The sequence below is a fragment of the Haliotis rufescens genome, unplaced genomic scaffold (assembly GCF_023055435.1).
Source record: "Haliotis rufescens isolate VD_foot unplaced genomic scaffold, xgHalRufe1.0.p SCAF_23, whole genome shotgun sequence".
Taxonomy (NCBI): domain Eukaryota; kingdom Metazoa; phylum Mollusca; class Gastropoda; order Lepetellida; family Haliotidae; genus Haliotis; species Haliotis rufescens.
In genome coordinates this window covers 317,805-334,921 of record NW_025963924.1, presented here as the reverse complement: position 1 = coordinate 334,921, position 17,117 = coordinate 317,805, and the positions used below count along the sequence as shown (strand labels likewise).

Sequence of the window (17,117 nt, the reverse complement as noted above, 5' to 3'; positions counted from 1 at the left end):
AGTCAAGATAGCAATTAATCATAAGATGAGATCTTAATGTATGGATTGTACAACTCCTTATCTAGACCACATTGCAACCAGCAAGTAATGCTTTGATGTTTAACCACAAAATTCAGTGTTGATGCTGTTTTCAATGTTGACAGATGGTGAATAAAAAGTATAAAAATACATCAATTGTGAACACTTTTTAAAAGAACCTTTTAAAGCACCTTTTTCAATGTTTCCATGTTTGAGTGCTCAGATTTTGCTGTGTATTATGTATAACAACATCTACCACGACCAACATCTATCTACATTTGGCAGGAAACCACAATACCCAAATACTGCATAAGCTATTTTACCAATTGATTTCAAGCACAAACTCCAGAAGGGACATAGGTCCAGTTGATGTATGAGAAAAACTAATCACTTTAACCAACACCATAAATTCCTGTGAAAAAATGGGTAGCATTATTTGTGTGAGAATCTGCATGAGTTTACGGAGAGAAGTAATGAGAAGTGTACGTCTGCTGCAGGAACTCTCCTGCACTGAAGACGTGTTTGTTGGCGAGCTCTCTGGCACTGAAGGTTAGTTTGTTAGTGAGCTTGGCTGGAGGGATGGATGGTTTATACTCATAGCATGTGTGAGGGAGAAACGTTGTAAGGGTCTTCTTGTTATTTAAGAGACAATGGCTCTTATGTGCATAGACATTTGGAGATTTTATTGCCGAGACATTCCGTTGGGACTTCTTAGTTGGGCAAGCAGACAAGACTCAAAGAGGGTAGAAAAATGGGGTGAGGGAGAAAGGGTGGAGGAGAAGTAGAACTGGACACAGGTAAAAGCTGAAAAACACCCGCTAAAACCATGCATGTTATTTGTAAATGAATCTTTCTCAGGATGCTAAGAATCAACTAAATTGTGGCACCAGCTCTTGAATGGCTCTCTCAGTATGGAACTGTCCATTATGATCAAAGCATTGATAATATGATGAAATTCGAAAAAATATTACTTTTACCCCCATTATTCATTTTGCTTGGTAAAGCATGGCACCGATATGACCTACTCTCTACACAAGCTGATGAGAGTGGCATTACCGAATAAGACAAAAGACATGCGTGCCAAGTCAGGTTTTTCTGGTACAATGACTTATTCTATTATTGCTTCAGGTTATCAATAATATCTGTAATATTAACCTAAAAGCATAACAGCAGTAATGTAATATAGTATTTTATCAATATAACTAAGAATATGGAATCAATTTCTCAACCCTCAGCCAATGTGGCATCCATCAGGCCCATGATGAACTGTTTTAGTTGATGATTAGCTCTCTAATGATAGTCAGCGCCAAATGGAAGCAGTAGCTCCCAAGTATATAATATTACCATTTAATGGAATTGTTCCATTTACTATTATTATGTTGACTGAACTTTTGGCAAAGGATGCTTTAGCACAGAAAGCTGTGAGAACAAGAATAACTTTCCTGCATCCACCGTGGTCGATAATACTTTAACTATATGCTTAAAATATTAGTTTTATGAAAATGTTTAAATTGGTTTGAATATATAATGCAACCCAAATTAATTATTTTACATCTTGATCTCAACATATTGTGTCGCTATAACAATAGACAGCGCACAATGCAATAAATTTAACACATCCTGTCAATACTGCTAAAATTCCACTACTCTCAAAAGTAAAGTCTAGAATTAATTCCATATGTGTGTGCGCAAATATTTTGGGATAAAATGGAAACGAAACTGGTTCAAGACATCATGCCACAGAAAAACAACAGTGAAAGGTTAAAGGTATAAAAAGTTCAGCGAGAAGGGTCAAACTTAAAGCTGTTGAAAAAATAGAGAAGGATTGAAACCTCTTAAGGAAATTCAGGTGTTTGGGACGCACAAGTGAAAATTGAGATTTAAAGTTTGAGAACTAAAGTCAAACCATGTTGAGGAACAAGCACAAGTTTGATCAGAAACAGACTTATTTACAAACCTTATGAAGACTCTGCTTGCATTGTGCCAGAAATCACAGCCCAGTTTGTGTCAGCTTGTTATGAAGACAACAGACTCTGGCCATGGTTGGCTCAAGAATGGTTGGATTTAGGTGCAGATCCACACAACAATAACACGCCTCACCTGGGGCTAATACCATCACAATGGACAACATACACAACACAGGCCTCAACCTCAATGCTCAGTCACTGAATATCTGGCAGTTGCGTTAAGAGGGAAATCATTTAGATTGAGCTAATTGGCGGTTAAATACCCCACAGCACTTAACACCTGCAGGCCCATCTGAATGATCGGCAATACACCAACATGCGATCTGTATGAAGTCCATAGATTTGCATTAAAGGTTGAATATGCTTTGTATTAGCACTTCCAATAGACTATCAGTTGAAGACAATTGGAAATATTGGAAAATGTGACGTATTTAACCACACATGCTGTGTCTTTCAACATAGATTAACTTCTCTTGACAAATGAGTTGTAAAATACTGAAACGAACAGAATTGTCACCTTGGGGATCTCATATGTCTATTGATTTGGTTGAAAGAGAATTAAGCATTGTTCAGTCTTATTGATAGAGCAAGAACTTTAAGATGCTATGTGAGGCTAATTTGTCTTTGTCCAAAAATACAAAGTGAATCTTAATTGTCTACTTTTTTAACATCTAAGAAAAGTTTTAAAAATCTGAAAATTTATGTAACAAAGCTCTTATCTTATGGAAGACAACAGGTCACTGTCTGGTCTAACATCTTATTGCAAAATTTTACATTCTAAACAAGAGCAAAACATATTGCAATATAACTTTTAACTTCATGAAAGAACAAAAAAATTAATGGGCACAAAATTATCTTGATTCTCTTGAAATTAGTAATTGTTTCAAACAAAACAATCCCATCATGGAAGAAGAGAACAAATCACTGAATATCATTGATTCAGCTGACTGTGCATAAGTAATGGTGTTGCAACAGTTTTAGCTTCAATATGTCCAGGTTCTTAACACATAGATAAAGTTGCATGAAAATAATAATTAAGAAGCTAAGGTAAAACTTACTTTGTAACATTCAGAGTTGTTAAATCCATAGAATGTAAAAGGAATTTGGTCTTAATGTGATGTAGACACGAGGACATACCTTAAAGAGCTGGTACAACAGTCAGTTTTTGTAGGCAGCGTGTCACCATCCACGTCTTGACTCTAAGCTTATTGACCAAACATTAACACCCCACGTAGATCATGACTTGACTCGTAGCTTACAAGCCAAACATTAACACTTAGAGAGTCAGGTGGCAGATCTGATGCTACAGGTAATTAACCCCTTCCCATTTCTTCTCCTAATGTCTCAACTGTGATCTATTGTTTCCTTGAAGTTATGACAACAATAGCCATCCATAATTACCTGGCCGGGTCTTTTGTTAGGTTTAAACATTAAATAGTCTCCATCTATCTGACCTAATGACTAAACAAACAGAGAGGGCTAATCTCTCTGTGACAAGACAAACATGATTGAGAATAATCCTTAGAGTGGTCTCCCCTGTCACAACATCACACATGAAGGTGTCAAGCGATCAACAGGGAAAGTGAGAATTAATTGGCGTCTGAGTGAAGATTGACTTCTGTCCAATATAACGATAATAGTACTAGGCAAATAGTCAATTTGTCAAAATTTTCTAAATGAGATTTAGAAGTTTTTTTGTCACTTAGTGATTTGGCCCATGTTAGAAGAACGTTGTGACAAAGAAAATATCATTACTTTCAATATTCAATAATTTGTCTGAAATGGTTTGAACATATTTTTATTTCAAAAGAATTCTGGATAGGTAAACAAGCAAAACTTCTTTATGTAAACACAATGCAGTATTTTTTTCTATATGCATAAAATTAACGCTTCTCAATTGTTTTGCTTTTGACAATGAAGTCATGAATTGATTGAAGAGATGCTGACTGACCCATTGCCTGTAATATTGTTTGTAGGTCATTTCCATGTGTGTAAAACTACATAGTGTTTCTGATATTGTCTTATTTTTGGCAGATACAGAAAACATGGATTGCATCTTGACTAAAAATGGCCACAAGTGCAGTGTGGTATATCCGATACACGACGCCTGTCTGAGATGTAACTACATGTATTATACTTCGATTGTGTCAAGAATGATCATATACAATCACTGAACATCACTTGAGGAACGTGGACTATTTTGGGAAGAAACACTGATGTATTGTTATTATAAGAAAATAAGCAGTATTATTTGAAATATTGTCCCAGCTCTGGCACTTCATCGTGGCTAATACTAACCCTAGACAGCCTCATTAGGATGAGGTCCCAGTCTCAAGCCAATCACAAAACTAATCCTCACTCCAATGGTTTAGACTAATTACTTTGGGAGCAGACATGACACGAACCTTGTAACAACAATTAGAGCACAGCCACAGACTTCGATGACAGCATCTAAATAAACACAACTAGGGCCTGATTGGGACCAGGAAGAGGCAGCAGTACTTGGCCCTCTAATCATAAGAATAGTTCAAACAAATGAAGGAAATTGCTACAGCTCTGATTTAGGAAGAAATAGGTTGACATATTTTTTTGTTATCTTGTGGGTTTAACACAGTTACCCTGTTAAGTCAATTTACAATTGTTCATTCAAAATCTGTTTCAGATAACATTATTTTTCTAGACTGAAACAGAACAGGACCATTTCAGACAAATCTGAACGTTTCTGGCTAACATTTTTTTACAAATTAAAAATATAAAAAACTCATGGTAATGGAAGTTTCTTTTGCACTGGACTGTATAGTAATTTGAGACAAAGCAGGTTTACTTCCTCAAAGATGTCAACCAGCTAAAGGATGCCTCTTATCTCAGCTCCAGATCTGGAATATGCCGTCTGCAAAGGCATTCCTGATGGATTCAGAATTCAAACATTTCTAAGTATAGTGATATCTAAGATGGCACAAATTTTACGGTATATTGTTTTTTAGCCTTTACCCTACTTTCTCTGTTCAACCCAAATCATAACTCTGGCCATTACCATTTCTACCACCAATTTCCTATTCTAGTCTTGAAAAAAAGTAAAAATCTAATGGCAAATTTCTCTTTAAGCTTAAACTATCATTGTTAACCACTTTCATTCCCGGGTTTGTTATCACCCTTTAAAAACAGATTGAACAACCAGGTAACACAATAACACGTAATAAATTCGGTATTTTCATTTTATCACTGACATGTGCTGCTGGTATGGAAACCTGGAAAAGGCGACATGTAATTAGTTTCTCGTAAGCTGAATAATTAGGCAATAAACTATCACTATCCTAGGGGGCGCTGCTACCTGGGGTACCCACAGAGAGGCTTGGGTGATATATGGTTACAGTTATTGGACTGGACAGGAATCTTGGCGAACCCAAGCTGCCATTTCGGCCTGTCAGCACGCTGCACCTGCTGTTGCATTCTGGGTAATAATGTTACCACAAATGAATGTTCAGTATGAAATATTGCATGATCACATGGAGAGTAATGGTCTACTTACATAGTGCTCGATTCCACACAACATTCTACAGTTCACATAATATTACCTGGGCAATAGATTAGTGTATTCCTACTTGCAATCTCAGCTCCCTGGTGTGTGTATGAACCAAAACTACGTACTGGTAGCTAGAAAATTTGGAAACACATCATCCTACCGGGTACCCATTTACTGCTTGATTAATGGAGGCACATAAAAAGAAAGTAATCTAACAATGAAGATATAACTTGTTTTCCATGGCTTGGTTCTGAACTCTTGAAATTCTGCATTGACATGTATCGCTACCCATCCCTGTTAACCTTTCTTGCAATGCACAAGACCTCAAACGCCACCAAAATTAACTAACATATTGTGGTTTTCAACCAAGTGAATGTCTCAATTTGATTTGTACTTCAAACGACCCAAAGGTGTTCCCTGATAATTAAACATCATATGAGCGACACTACGTCTCGTAAGAAGATTTTCATTATCATTAGACATTTCCCTCAATAAGCCACCAATTACTGAAAGGATTGTTAGTATAATAAATTGACAGTTGCGGTTGTGTCATATTATTCCCCCCATCATGCATTTCTGGTAATGTTCGCCAAAGTGGTGCCAAGCTTTCATTACAGCAATTGTTGAAAAAGCCAGAATTATGTGGTGTAACTGGTCCAAATCCTTGTGATGATCTGGAGGATTTGACTAGCAGTGAGTATCACATTCCTCATGCTGCTGATGCTGAGTTCAAACAGACGTCTCAGCTAAGTTTGCCCACATGCTTTTTGAGATTGCCTCATCCATTTATTGGAAGCTTGGAAGGGTTCGGACGCCACAAAATGTGCTAATTGAAAATGACTGATTCTGCGAGTGGCCCTTAAGAACGAGGCACGCGGCCCTAACTACACAAATGAAATGAATCGGGTGGCTTTACACAACTCTACAGCAGGAACAAATGGATTATTTGGCATCACAGTTGTTGCGTGTGGAAATATGCACACAGGGCAGTGATATGCAGGGAAAAGCGTTACGAATTAGAGAAAGAATTCAAATGGCTTGATTATCACGTTTTCTTCAAAAATCAATCTCAATCTGGAAGAGGAATATTCTGACAGTATTTCCACAGCAAGATTGTGTCACACTGGCTGGCAATGTGATCCACTGAAAGATAAGGCCCTAGAGCCAAGGCCCCCCATTACTTTCCAGTCTTTGATTATTGGTGTTTACCGTTCCGATGCTACTCATTAAGGGGAGGATATTGCTGCCTGCTTTTTTGATGGACTACATTTTTTCCTCTGCCTTTTTGACTCGCCACAAAGCTGCATCCTCTTCTCACTTGCACCCTCCCACTTATCCATTCTGTTTACCATTTCCTGTGTCTGACGGGCGCAAGAATATCTTACATCCAGTCTCTAGGCTACTAACACAGGAAATAGATGCAGCCTCTTGCAGAGTCCCTTAGCAGGCATACCTCAAGACACTCAAACAAAGTACTGTTCAAACGTCACCGTAAACATTTCAAAATGCTACCAATGCATTCCATGCTCCTAGCGATGGAGGGGCATGGTGGAAAAAAGGCCTCATTCATTATGTTCTAGTTTCCTTGTAGTTGTAAATCATACAAGGCCGTCAGATTAACCTTTCCCACGTGTCCTTGCTGTCATAGACAGAGGTTTATTCTCTGGAAATCACTGCCCTCGAGTGCACCCATCGTAAAAGAAAACTACATTCTCTTAGGATGGTCTTAATGAATACTAACTATCTCGCTCGCCTCCTTGTTCTGGCTTCTGTTTACCTTCGCAAGTCAGTCGAACTATCATAAACGAGGCTGGATAACATGCATGTGCCAGCGTAGGAAGACAACACCGGTCCAAATGAAACAGGGCTGGATTGTTTATTTACTTTAATCAGTAGAACGAGAATAAAATATGCACTTGTACTTACATATATCCTGCTAGCTTAGTGCAAGCAGCTGAACACATCTTCAATGCACTGATATGCATATACTTGCAGCATATTTCTTCTAACTAGTAATCTGAACGTATTGTCTAACAAAATGTTGATGTTATTTTAAGCTGCCCCTACTTATTTACATAAACATCCTTTTTCTCACTGAGTTAACCATCAAAGATACACATTTACACCAGAAATTCAGTCCATATGAAGAGAGTGTTGACATTTCTAAAGAAAATGTATTTGTTACAAACATAAACATAATCAACTCATGGAAACAGTGTTTAAAAATAACGAAAAAACCCAAAGAGATGGTCGGGCTGGTGACCCAAAAGTGTTACCTGCCATTCGTCAAAGTTACCTGCCCGCATTCAGACATTATAAATATTGAAAAATTGCCAACATAAGAGACAAATCGCATCATGATTCAGTTGAAAAAAATGCAAACAATTAATTGAGAATCTACGAGGAATTATCCAATCAGGATAGTGCCTTCTGATTGGTTAGTGTCAACTTCTTGTAAGTCATTCCATTGGTCGGTCAAAGTTGACAGGGGTTGGTCTGATGTGACCTGTAATGGGATGTCCTCAGATCTTTGTTTAACGGTAGGGAGAAGTAAGCTCTGATTTTAATGAGATTGGTCGTCTGAAGGGTTCAGTTGCACATAAAATCCACCCATGCTGAAACTTGTTACTGTTATCAGCTACAACTATAGATTTCTCAGAATCTCATAGCTAATGAATGCCCATAAACTTCTAATGCCCAAGTTTAGGTGAAACTTCTGACTTGATCAAAGATTATCATAATCATTAAAAGCAAATACCGATCTTTTGTATTTCACAGATTAGCAACAGTTAACGCCTGTATCTGTGCCACACAATAAATCTCAGGTGATAACGACTTTCACAGGTATCCCCGCTCATCACTGGACAAGGATGGTCGCACAGAACATTTTCAAAGAAACTCATGAGACATGTTAATAGTCCCGCTTCTCTCCATTCACCTGCTCTAACGAGGTCAGCCTTTCACATGAAACCTCTAATAGTCACACAAACATGCAGGTGAGACAACACAAAGCACCTACAAAAGATTTCACACCTCTGGTTTTCCTTTAAGGAGCGTAAGTGCTGTGGTTTTCACCACTGAATCTCAAAGACTCCCTAGTTTGACGAGTCAACTGTCATGTTTTTTATACAATAGACTGAGCCCTTTCATTAAAGATTTACACCAACAATAAAAGCCCCATGTAATGCTCATTGAATTAACCAGAGCTTTGATCTAACAAACCACTGCATCTGATTTCTATAAAAGCAATCTACAGTTTGTTTTTCTAAATCAAATAAAACATTATGGTAAACCACACACCTACTGTTGTCGTATGAAAAATTGCATGAGTATGAATAACTGAAAAAAATTGTCAGTGAAAAATATCTTACCGATAGAAAAGTAGCTTGAAGGCCTGATGTTACTATACAAAAGTGAGGTGTTGTCTTTTCTGACTGGGAAGTGTATGATTTTCATGTAAACTGATTGGATAGATATTAATGGTCTAACTACATGTAGTTTTGGCAGATTTATTTCTCGACAAAGTCTTAGTTTTATAACCTTTGACATGCCACCATTTGACACAATAATCGTTTGTTTTATATACACCAAGTTACCAATCAGAACACTCATTCAACACTTCTTGACCAATCAGTGACGAGTATCTAACAGTCTGGACAGAGCTAATCATGCACAACACCCTGGGGGGCCCCTAAAAGTTGTGACACCGACTGACTGTTTGACGGAGAGCATGGCCAGAACTGATCACCGGCCCATTTCCCAGCATGCTCTAGCCACAAATCAGCTGGATGTCTGACTTATTCACAACCTAATGTAGTTATCGAGTTATCATATTCATAAACAGTTGTGTTATTGACCTTATGACAAGGTATTTCTTAATGGTATTGCCAGACAATTTTGCATTCCGTCTGGCATTATTACATTCATTGTTTTCTCAAAGAAGTGTCAGACATGATACAGATCATTAAATCTATTTATATTTTTTATTAATATGTTTTAGAATGTATTAATAACAAATTATGTTCCTTACTAATTTCATTCTTTGACTTCATTACCTGTGCGTTTAGTTTGTAAGCCTTGTTCAAGAACACTAAGCCTTTAAACATTGGAGACATCATTAAAATCAAATAAATATCCAAGTAAGGAGCATCACTGAAATATTTGTTGTCAAGAGACGACTTAACAACCACATTCAAATTCATAGTCAGTACAAGTTAGAGTGAACCCACTGGACCATGTATGTTTAGGAAAGGCAAATTAGATTTCAAACCTTGTTCACATGTATGAATAAAGAATATCAACATCCAAAAAGAATATTCTTGATATGTTTCAAGCTTTACATATTGTAATATTTAGGATTTTAGCAAACAGAAACAACGGCAATTATCATCTATTATCTGAGCAAGAAATAGATTCTCAAATCTGTGAAAAGTTTAGCAGTAGTTTCATTTCATCACTATTGACAGACTATACTGCTTGTGGTGAAAAAAGGGTGAGATAGGGATTTGTTCGCAGCAAGTTACGGCTCTAGATACCTGTTCACCGACTACCTGTCACTGACCAGTGTGTGTGTGAGAGTTCTCAGTGCTTCTGGCAGGTGTGGCCATCTTGTACCAGCTGTCATAGATGCACACAGGTCAGTGATGATACAAATATATATAATGGCTCTGTCAGCCACACAAATAAACATGGCAGCCGTGATATACTGAAGACATTATACAAAGAGATGGACATACTGTCCTGCTGCCACACCCATGGCATCTGTCTTCAGCTGCTGATGAGGTGCTATCTCTCGGAGGGAAACATAGACTCAAATCTTCCAGACGAACTGAATTAACTAACTGAATTCTCCAAGGGTGGAATCAACAAGATTTTAAGTTACATACAATTGAATTCTACAAGGAAGACATCTACAACAGAAATTGACACCTGAAATGTACTAGACCAAAAGTTATAACAAAACTCTACACAGCTTAAAACTTCGATATCTGAATTCTTCATGATTCAAATCAACAAGACTTCAATATCTGAATTCTTCAAGGTTGAAATCAACAAGACTTAAATATCTGAGTTCTTGAAGGCTGAAATCTACAACAGATATTAACACCTGAAATGTACAAGACAAAAACTTACAACTGAAATGAACATGACTGAAACACATGAACTAGGAATGAAATAATAAACACTGGAAACTGAGACTTGAGAAGAAACATATCAGTAATGGCAGTATTGTTTAATATTACAAAAATCATCAATATTTTTAAAATGTTTAAAAAAGCACTTTAACTTTTATCTGGTCATACTTGATCGGTTCATACCTGCAAATGTTGAAACTGATTAAGCGAGCATAGATTGTGTAAGTTCAGATTATCAAAATCAATCCCTTGATGCTAGTGTTGCTACAGGCCGTGTGGATTAACAGGCAACACTAGAGCAACAATTCCTTTCCAATGATTGAAACCTCTCAGCAGACCTAACTGGGAACCAGGCAGATTGTAGAATTCAAAATCTCCACATGATCATACCATTTTCTTTTAAATCCACAAAAAACATCACATCATCTTTTTTTGAACTATGAATGTTGAAACGAAATCAGGGTTGTGGATTCATCAGCCCTATAGCACCTGCCGAAGCAGCCAAATCTAATTACATCTCCTGATAAAACCAACCATCATAATTAGTATTGACTGGCAAACCAATAGGTTTTGAAAACCCATTATACTTTTGTATTTTCCTTCCATTTTTCCCCCCATACCCTTAGATTACAGTGCTAGCACAGGCTGATGGAATTCTAAATCGGATGATACTGAGAGAAGTGGGGGAAGCGAAGACTTCAACATTTTTGTCTACCATAAAAAAATGGGCATAAATTGGACCAAAAAATGTTGTTTTCAAACCAGACAGCTGTACGGAAAGATTGCATCCTAAACCTTTCAACTTGTACCAAGACTTACTTAAACAATCCTTGGTTTACCAAAAACGTAACCGAAGTTCAACTATCGTCAAACAACGTGGTGTATTTATGAAAGCAAAACATGTGCATGTTGAGGTGATTTAGGCACGCCTTGCTATCCGAGGTAAAACATCTGCTACGAGGAAAGATGGCGACGTTTCTACAGATAGTCAAATGCTTGTTGTATCTACACTTTTAAACAAAGCATAAAACACAGGGTCTCACACAGCCGGATTTCAGTCAGGTCTCTTTGGAGGTTTTTTAGAGGTATTACAAAAATGTAAATAATGATTCACAGATATTCTTTTCCAAACTTTTTATTTTGTATGAGCAGATGTATTTTGCATGGTTTGAGGGGGAGCTGGACATTTACAAAACCCATCTGGTCCTCACAAGTTGAAACTAAGGTATGTTTAGCATATATGTCTATCCTTTCACTAAAACTTTATTTCAATTTAGCAAAAAGTTTAAAACAGATTTTGGAACCCACTACAAATAGGATTTCTACTGTCAATCTGTGAGTGCTAGTTTAGTCTTGTCCTCTTTTTAGAAATATTCCAGCAGTGTGAAAGGGGATGTACTACTTTAGTTTAGTTTAGTTTAGTTTAGTTTAGTTTAGTTTAGTTTAGTTTAGTTTAGTTTAGTTTAGTTTAGTTTAGTTTAGTTTAGGAACACCCATTTTTCTTCATATGACAATAGTAAATCTGTCATGGCTGGTGGGTATTGCAAGACACAGTATTCCAGTTGTGGGTGTTCTTTGTTTGAGTACTTTATTACCCAGAGCCTAGAGAACTTTTTTATTTTCAAAACTTGCCGTAGTATTGTAGACTTGCTTCGGTTTTTGCTTGTTTGGGTCTATTCATGAAACCACTCTGAATTTCTTTTAAAACCTCATTTAAGTCACTCGAAGCACAAGAAATAAAAATGGTTATTGTAATTTGTTTAGAAGTGAGTATGAGTATAATATTTGTTCATTTGTTTCTTGTTTAACGCAATGTTCCAGCTGTATGAAGGCAGTCTGTATATAATCCAGTCTGGACAAGACAATAGAGTGATTGATATCATGAGCATCAATCAACACAATTTGGATAAAATGACTTGCATCAACCATGTCAGCGAGCCTGACCACCCACACCTGTTAGTCACCTCTAACTTTATAAAGGGTTGCTGAAGACCAATTCTAACCCTCATCTTCACAGGCCTCAGTGGTTCAGAACACACAGTGTAGGATTTGGTACAACACATCTCACCCATGTGAGGACTGAACCCAGGTCATCATGTGATGAGCAAACACTAGAACCACTATGCTACCCAACCGCTGCACGGATTTCATCAAAACAATCTACCACTGCTTCTAAGTGCATAGCCTCCACCATTTCATAATCACATTCCCAAGACCGCCTCCAACTATTACATTATTAGAACTACAAAGACACTTCAAAGTCTGTTACCAAAGAGTTGAAAGAACATCGCAGTTCTCTCCTTTAAGACATATAACTGACATTACACAATTATCCGCAACCTTTTGTTTTCCATCTATATCAATCAGGGAGTATAATACATTTGAATACACGTCTACAGTTCCTGTCCAATGTGTGAAGTTGGCGTGACCTTTTACGTCAAACGAGAAGCATCAAAGATGGAAAATACCAGAGGTGATGCCCTCAGCTATCAGTTATGCTGACAGAATAATAATCCAATATATGACCTGAGAATCACACATACGCTAGTTCTCTGGAGATCTATCTCATCTAACCCAATCCCACTTTAGTTTAAGTCATAGAGGATCAAACAAAAAATGTAATATACACAGTGGGATGATAGATTTATCAATATACATGTTCTGGGCTGTAGAGTATTCAATCATGACCCTGACTAAGATTTAATATGTGCAATCAACTAAAATTCTGTTCTATGGTTCAACCATGTATATTCATTGTCAGGGCTAGTCTATGAAGCAAAGAGACCTTGCTATGGATACATAAAATATGAAATCTGTCAAGTCACAAAATTAGAATTATTTCTCAAGTGTGCAACAGTCAGACAATGTAGAAATAATTCAATGAAAAATCAAAACTTATTTTAACTTGAAGCAGATACAAAGACAAAGAAACACCATTTCTGATAGGTTTTGTAAAAACAATACCTCTTCCAATAAACATGAAACCAAAACACCAAGGAAATTATGGTTGTAAATAATATAGATATCAAAAGTCAGCAAATTGATATGAACAGCGCCAAAAAGTGCAAATAACAAAATCCCTTGTAGAGGGAGCTAAATCACATAACAAACTGTTAATACAATTTCCCCTTGCATGTTGAATGTAACGGCATGTACATATCCCTTTTTTGATAAGCAGTGCAGTGTATACATGTGAGACTATCTACATGGCGGACGCTCAATACATCACCAGAAGGTGGCTAAACAGGCAGACTATTCTGATGTGTGATTACTAAGTCAACTTGCTGATCTAATTATGATCTGTAGAAGCCAAACAGACCCACTCTAGTTTCTAATTCAGTAATTGTTGACTCCAATTTACAGTCTTTAAAATACAGCAGACCTTTCCACGAACATAAGATCAATCATTGCCATGTAAGAGGACTTCATGTACATTTCAGTTTAGATAGTGACACAGTTTTCTTGAAAATGCAGCCATGATCGGATGACTGGGATAGATAAAGCTACAGTTGTTATGACAATAGAATCGTTCAAAACAAGTTGTTGTTACAAAATCATTACTTAAATACAGTTTCAACATATTTCATAGCATAAACAAAAGTAGGATAATTACATTCGTTCACCTGACAACTCACTCACTACAGGTTAAATAACAATGTTTAATAATTTCACATAATTTCTGGACACTTTGAAGCTATCCCATCTGTTTTTCAATTAACCCAAAGTGATTCCATGATAAAAACTAATGGATTCTGTTAATCTAGATAATCACCAGAGTTTAAAAAAACAACATTCCAAAAATTGAAAACATTGTTTTGGAAAACAAATGATCCTTTGTAAGTTTAGGTCATATCAAGTGTGTTATGAATGGTGATTAACATAATTACATAATGATAGTCTATTAAAGGATTAAATAGGCATACATTAACACTTAAGCTTATTGGAGCTCATTTATTCCTAGTAGGCTATCTGTGGGTGATCGCGCTATCTTGTAAGTGCTGATGTTATCCTCTAAGTGACCAAACACCCTTGTCCAACTTACAATCACAACCATTCACACATGTAATAACTAAGCTTGTTGTCACAGATATAGGGCAAAAAAGATACCAACACTTAAAGAAAGAGTAGATTGAAAAGATATGTTATGGTAATTTAATAGTATTCCCACCTTATAAAACATATGTAGAGATACACACACAAAGGGGTAAGCTTATGTAAATGACAAGCTTACTAAAGAAACATCCATTTAAAGAGACATTCACCATCAACTAAATCATCATTATGTATGCTCAGAACTATTAACTGAAGGGAGAGTGTAAATGCCTTGCAATATTTACCAAATTTTAAAAAAAGTGGTCAAGAGGCAAGCATTAGTCTGTAGTGTCCAACATAAGAATATGAATGGTCAAGCTGACCAACTGGCCCCTATTGACATCTCTGTCCTTTAGGGAAAGAGAGACTGTCCTAAAAGTTTACCAAAGTTGCCCCAAACTTTCAGAAATGCAGATTGCCTGTACCAAGTTGCATGCACGTATTATAACTTGCCTGATCTTATCCAGTGAGTGTCAATCCGTTGTAAGATCAATCAAGCATTGTTTAGCTAGTCCAGCATCAACAGGTATAGCGGTACAGTGAGAGAGACAGTCTGTCTCCACGCTATGCTGCTCAGGCCCCCACGCTTGTGACAACACCTGATTGGTCAGTTCCCCCACTTGTGATGAAACCCAACACCTAGCAACTGCCCTAGGCAAATCTGACTCCTGACTCCATCACATCTGGGAGGTTCATTGACAGAGTGTAGCAATGTTGTGGGGGGAGGGGTGGGGGGATGTGAGGGTGCTGCTTCATGGGAATGGGGGTCACTGAGTAGGGCGTTGTGATACTGTGGGGAGGGGGTATGGGTTAGACAGTGTGTGGGATTCCTCTAGAGGGGGTGGGGATGCTATAGAAATGTACACAACAACATTGTGAAATGGGGCCAGCAAGACATACAGAAGTAACCAGTCCTGCACCATGACTGTGGAATATATGTCTTCTATGATTTGTATAAAAGCAAGCTGTACTACTACACTGGATGGGGGTCAGGAAGCAGGGTGTAGGGTGTTGGGGTAGAAGGAGGGCAGTGAATATCACTACACACGGACATACACACAGGAGCTACATGCAGCTATGGAAGTACAAAATCTAAACAAAAGAAAGACAAGAGACAAGTATATAAACACCTTGTGATTATTCAAGGATCTATATATGGGAAAGGAGGGTGAGGTAGATGTGCTTATTCAAGGATTTACATATGGGGAAGGAGGGTGATGTAGATGTGCTTATTCAAGGATATACATATGGGGAACGAGGGTGAGGTAGATGTGCTTGTTCAAGGATCTACAGTATGAGGAAGGAGGGTGAGGTAGATGTGCTTGTTCAAGGATATACATATGGGGAAGGAGGGTGAGGTAGATGTGCTTGTTCAAGGATCTACAGTATGGGGAAGGAGGATGCTTATTCAAGTATCTATGGTATGGGGAAGGAGGGTGAGGTAGATGTGCTTATTCAAGGATCTAAGGATCAACAGTATTGGGAGGGAGGGTGAGGTAATTGTGCTTAATCAAGGTTATATAGGGGATAGGGAGCAGGGAAGAGCTGGTGAGTTATCGTACCAAGCAGGCAGGTTTGCAGTGGGTTGCAGAAAAAGCAGTTGAGGAGGTTAAGGGATTTGGGAGGTTAAGGAGATTGTAGTTGTGGTTGCTGGAATTTGTCAATGTGGGTTCAGGGATACAGGTGGGGTATCACAATTCAAACTACAACTGAGGATCAACACCATGTGGCAAGTGATACTAGGGGTGAGATCAGTGTCCACACAGATCAACACCACATGGAGATGGTGGGGCTTTAATGAGCAGCAGGTAACACCAATGAGGACGGCAGGGGGGAGGTCCTGACTACACACCACCAAGGGGATGCCTCGTTGACAAATCTGGACCATATGGACACAGGGTACCACAAAGGCCAGGCTGACGGGCAGGGGAGGGGGTGTCATTGGCTGCCTTTACAACCAGAATGGCCCAGGTGGAATGGTTTTATTGCCATGATTGCTTTATAGAGTGGGGATGAAGTTGTTGACACTGATATACAACCAGTGTTTATGGCAAGGTATGAGTGATGCATTCCAAGGGTTGAGTATGGTACATAAATTTGGATGCATACTTGCTGGAATTACAATATACTAATTTGATGCCACTTTGAACTGCTCCCAACAAATTAAATAACACAAATATAGAGAGAATGCCCCAAAGAAAGACATCATCCATAATATTGTTTAAACCCTGCACCTTCAAATTTGTATTCATTTGTTTTTTTCTTATTTAGAACTAAGTAACATTTAAGCAACATTTAAGTATCATTTCTTGATAATAGTAAACAAATTTCTCGCATATTTATTGACATATTGCCAAAAATGTCAAAAATGTAAAATAAAAT

General features: G+C 37.7%; 1 protein-coding gene across 4 annotated transcripts in view; it reads right to left on the bottom strand.

The window, feature by feature from the left end:
• LOC124140119 (prickle planar cell polarity protein 3-like) overlaps positions 1-17,117 on the bottom strand; it is a 159,571-nt gene that overhangs the window by 36,178 nt on the left and 106,276 nt on the right. Inside the window, exon 1 of one of the 4 annotated variants that reach the window (XM_048401612.1) lies at positions 1,976-2,057. The exons of the other annotated variants lie outside the window; for them this stretch is intronic. The gene's annotated coding sequence lies outside the window, so the exon portion shown is untranslated. Of the gene's footprint in view, positions 1-1,975; positions 2,058-17,117 lie in introns of those variants that run through there. 4 annotated transcript variants of the gene reach the window in all.